Source organism: Astatotilapia calliptera, chromosome 15, assembly GCF_900246225.1.
Source record: "Astatotilapia calliptera chromosome 15, fAstCal1.2, whole genome shotgun sequence".
NCBI lineage: Eukaryota > Metazoa > Chordata > Actinopteri > Cichliformes > Cichlidae > Astatotilapia > Astatotilapia calliptera.
In genome coordinates this window covers 22,320,000-22,325,360 of record NC_039316.1, presented here as the reverse complement: position 1 = coordinate 22,325,360, position 5,361 = coordinate 22,320,000, and positions in this window count along the sequence as shown.

Genomic DNA, 5,361 nt, shown 5'->3' with positions numbered 1-5,361 from the left:
AGTTTCTTTGTTCATTTTTTTAACTTGTGTTTATTTTAGTATGATATATATATATATACATAAATATAAATATAATGTACAAGAGAATAAAGCTATATCAATGAGAATGTGTGTTTATGGTCTTGCTGGCTGCATGTATGTAGATCTATACACAGATACAAAGTACACGAATCAAAGCAAGCTTTTAATAATTATCTGAGTCTTACAACCAAAGTTTTCATCTGATGTAAAATGTATAGAAATCATACATATACCAACAAGACAGCGTGCATCACTGTCACAACAGCGTTTGCATTCAAAGGCTTTATGGGGGGCTGGTCTCTCGTCAAAATGCCCGGGCCGATTCTTTGTCCCAGTCCAGCCCTGGGCACGACACGCAGTGAGTTAATCTGAGAAGGTGCATTAAAAAATAAATGGCCGGGCCAGCGGTGCACATCGCAAATTAACTCGCATACACACATTAGTTGTGCCGTTTCGTAATGACGGTATCTTAGCTAACAACCCCAACTACCAGATTCAACTTGTAATTGGCTAAAAACAACAGAGGGACGTTGCTAGCTGGCAGTTTTTTCGAGCGATGTTGAAATTTCCACATTCAGACACTTCAAATGCTTCAGCAGCTGTCCGCTCAGCGCAGCATCAGCACCGCGGAAATACACGGATACATCCGAAGACTCGAGACTGATCAAACCAGAAAGCTTTAATGAGCAGCTGGTTTGCCTCGCATTAACTGGTATTAACTCAGCCAGTTAATCGAAATGCAGCTGACTGAACTGAAAAGCTCGACTCTGTGGGGGTCAAAGTTTGCAGAACTACGAACACAGCTGGAATCCACAGCCGTGCGTGTTCATGGAACAGCATGTTCACCTGCTGGACGTCACTACCTGACAGGTTTAACTGTCTTCAGAACATTGCAGAGGCCTTACTGACAGTGTTTGGCTCTACATGTCTGTGTGAGCAGGTTTTCTCTCACATGAGTCCTCAGGCAGCCTCTGAATGCTGGACACTGGGAGACCCGTGTCTCTGAGTGGGAGACCAGAGATCACATTAGCATGTGTGTCTCTGTATTAACAAACATGCCATAATGGCTTAGTTTATTTTTCTTATCATTGTTGTGAGGAGACCATAAATAGCATTTGTATTTTCTGTTGTACAGTTCATTTGCTGTTATGGATAAAGTCTTTTTTTGTTTCAAAATAGCTGATAAGTATTCGCTCATAGCTGCCAACATCTGCGAACAAATATAACTTTATAAAGTTGTTCTATATAGTGTGTAACTGTTATTATAGAGCATTAATAAATTTATTGCTAATGCATCATATGGCACACTGACTCCTGAGGAAAATTTAGATTGTTTTCATATATGACAGGTCACATAAAGGTTTGGTGAGTCCAAGCTTAAGTATATATTCCAAACAATAAAACCTTATTTAACGCAAATGTTGTGAATAAACTTGAAATTATGGATTTTAACCTCTGAAGACCTGAACTCTTTCATGGCATGCATTTTGATTTCTCTTTACTATTTGGGCTTTATACTGTTGATAGAACACTGTAAAGTCACAATTGAATAATGATATGCAGAACTCTTTATTTGGTGTCTGAACACTGCAGCATTTTTCCTGAGTACGAAAACAAAATGAGAAACAACAGCTGAGCCCCTTTAAGCAATATGGCTCATTTGAAAGAGCAAAATTTAGTATTGTGGTCTAGACAACCCAAAATGTGATGTCCCCATATGTGGACGCCAGGTCCTAGGAGGTTAAAATTGTATTTCCATGTAAGTCCATATGGTGAACAATAAAAGCATTCCTCCATTGTGGCTCGCTGTGATGGACAAGACGGTCACCTCTGTGCACGTCTGGGTCAGGGAATGGGTCTTGACTCATTTGTTCTTATTCGCTGAACATCAGCTCAGAGTTGTTGGTGCAAGTATTGAACATGACTTTCGGTAAGCCTCAAACCAGCTCTGACAAACTGACTGATGCAAAGTTTTGACTGTACCTTACAGTGTAGGGACGGAGTATCGCGGACCTCAACTGGGACAGAAGAAGGCAAACTTTGACCAATGCCTCAATCCCACTGACACACCTTTCATAGAGTAAGCAGAGTCTTGGGATGAGGGAGATGACTCGGCCGTCACTGGCGCTAAGGTTGCTGAGGTAGTTAAAAAAAGAGTTTGGTGAACCTCCAAGTCTGAGGCCGTAGTTCTCAGCTATGTTCTCAGGAAAATGTTTTTTTTATCATAACCTTAATGACTGCAACACAGCAAAGGACATTACTAATGCAAACTGATTACACTGAACCTTAATCACCCTTTTATCAGTTAGTATAACAGACCTGGAATAGCTCTTACTACGACCGCCATGGAGACACTTCCAGGTCATGGGGTGGCTGTAGCTCAGGTGGCAGAGCAGGTCAGCCACTAATCAGAAGGTCGGTGGTTCGATCCCAGGCTGCCTCCTGGCTGCATGCCAAATATCCTTGGGCAAGATACTAACCCCGTGTTGCCTACCGGTGGTGGTCAGAGGGCCCGGTGGCACCTGTGTCCAGCAGCCTCGCCTCTGTCAGTGCGCCACAAGGCAGCTGTGGCTACAATGTAGCTGCCATCACCAGTGTGTGAATGACTGAATGTAGTGTAAAGCGCTTTGGGGTCCTATGGACTAGCAAAGCGCTATACAAATGCAGGCCATTTACCATTTCTTTCAGTTAGGAACCTTCCTAAGGAAAAAAGACTATTGGGATGCAGCCAATGACTTTTTAGACCCTTAACTTCTCCTTGCAGAGCTTCAAGGGATCTTCCAGGATGGTGAGGATATTTTCGGCAGACTTAAATTGGTCATCAGGCAGCGATTTCATACATTGATGTCTAATGTGGAACTTGATCTGCACTGGCGTGAGTTGGCTTCACAGCATAAGTTAGCGTGACACTTGTAAGAAGTAAACCACCTTCGTGGTACAGAAAACCCAGGATCAACCCTGAAGTTATCTGGGTAAGTCATAAATCCTGTTTCATTGGCCTCTACACTATGAAGATAGACTTTAAGCTTATCCGGGTAACTTCAGGGTGCGTTTTATTTTACAATCACTGTAATTTATTTATACAAGTATAGAAACATTAGTATTTCTATATGCTTCTGTTACCGGCACCAGACCTAGGGGAATCTGGACCGGCAGCAAGCGGCACACAGGCTAGAGAGCACTGCGTAGCCAGATATGAGCAAACTGTGGATTAATAGAGAGGACACCCTAGTTAGCGTCTTGCTCAGGCCGGAGCTCATTTATTTCTGCAACATATACACAATAGAAATTTATTCTTTCCATAAAATAACAGAGTTCACAAACAAAAATAAAGTTACAAAAAGTTTCTCTCAAAAGCAAAATAAATACAAACTAATTCAAAATGACTTTACATACAACTTAAACAAAACACTCGCGGCTAAAGCAGAACAACATACCAAAATAACCCATCTCACATTCACACAACCTTTCCCCACATTCGCGCCAAATACGCTATTACTTTTGAACATGGCGTCCCTTGAACGCAACACAACAGACTGCAAACGTTGGCTGTGCCCCAATTCAGGGTCTGCACGCTTGAAGTACGCATTTTAAGTGCGATTACGTCACCGCCACGCGACGACGGCTGTTCCAATTCGAAGTGTGCTTCAAATGCGCCGTCGATTTCCCCAAATCCGGTTGTTCAGTCTGACGTCACTAGCCGTCTCTGGGTCTAAACGCCGCTGCAGGTCCATATATCAAACGATCACTGTGGCATTACTGAGAGTTGAAAACTGTCTAAAGTCTTTCATCTTTAATAAAATGATCAGCGTTCTGCTCTACCAGGTGTAACAATTGAGTTTAACGTCCAGGCATCCATGAAAACGGAATTTATGACATTTAACGGAGTTAGAAGTTAGCAGGAAGTTAGCTCGCTAGCTTCTATCTAAATACAATATAGCATGTCCTGACTGCAGGGTTTTGGAAACAAATTCAAACGTACAGCTCTGTTATCACTTCCAGCATAAATGAAGACAGAAAACTAAATAGCAGTGACGTTTGTAGGGTTACTGAAGTTGGGCTAGCTGGTATATAATGATGTGCTAGGTGACCGCTAGCGACACAGCTATGTTAGCATAATATAAACAAGATAACTTTTTTTCCACTCGATAAAAGTTAACGCGAGTGTTCTCGGTGGTCAGGAACAAATGTAATCGCATGGCAGGATGCTGTAAAAGGACCAAACTTCAGTCAGGAGAACAACTGAGATAATCCATCCACAATACGAGGTTAGTCATTCATATACTGCAGCATGGGCTGGGCTGTAGTTACATCCTAAGGTTTTAAAAACTGAGCTTAAATAAATGATTAGTGGTAATAAAAGCCGAGGGAGGTCAACAGTGATCACTGACTGTTTTAGGAGCTTTTTGAGATTAAATAGAAGAAAATACAAAACATTAAACATGTTAACAACACAAAGGCCAAATAATTTCCCCCAGGGATCAATAAAGTATTCTGATTCTGATTAAACGCAGACTACTTTAGACCCGGAAGTAGGATTCGTCGCGTCATCACTGAACAACCGGATACCAAGCGTGGTCCCATACATCCCACAATGCAGGCTGCCACTGAGCTCTGCCCAGGGGCGTTTCTGGGATTTTTTTAATGGGGGGGCTAACAATCAGAAATAACTGTTGAAAACGACCTTGGAAGACGTTTATATATTCATGAGCATTTTTACATTCATAGAACAATGACCATATTGTTTTCCTAAAAAAATGATAGTGAGGATTTATTCATTTAACAGTATTTATTTGTAAGAAACACTGCATATTGTATTATATACAAGAACCAACACATTTTCATTTAGAAATCAAAGTATATATATTCATTTAAAAGAAAAGGAAATGGTAGGTTTTTGTTTTTCTTTAAACATCAGAATGGCTGGTGTGGTTTTGTTAGCTTATTTAGGATGGAGGTGATCATTTTTGGGACTATTTTCTGTAATTCCACTGATACCAGAACATGTTGTGCACTCTCCCAGTTCTTGCACAGGTCCTTTTGGAGGTTTTTCACTGTGCATTCATGCTACAGCGCTGATGTTTCAAAGCACTCAAACAAAGGCTCAGTCTAGGTGCAAATTTCTGTCTCCAGTGTACTTGTCATATTAAAGAATCACATAGAAACATAAATGCTTATATTTGCTCACAGAAAAATATAATTAGTATAAAATAAACCCAGGGTCAAACTGAAGGTTTCTAGAAGTTACCGAGAAGCTAAAAGTCCTGCTTCATATTGCAGAGGCCTATACTACAACATCCCAGGCTCCTGTTTCCAGGGTAACCCTCTGATGTTTACTAG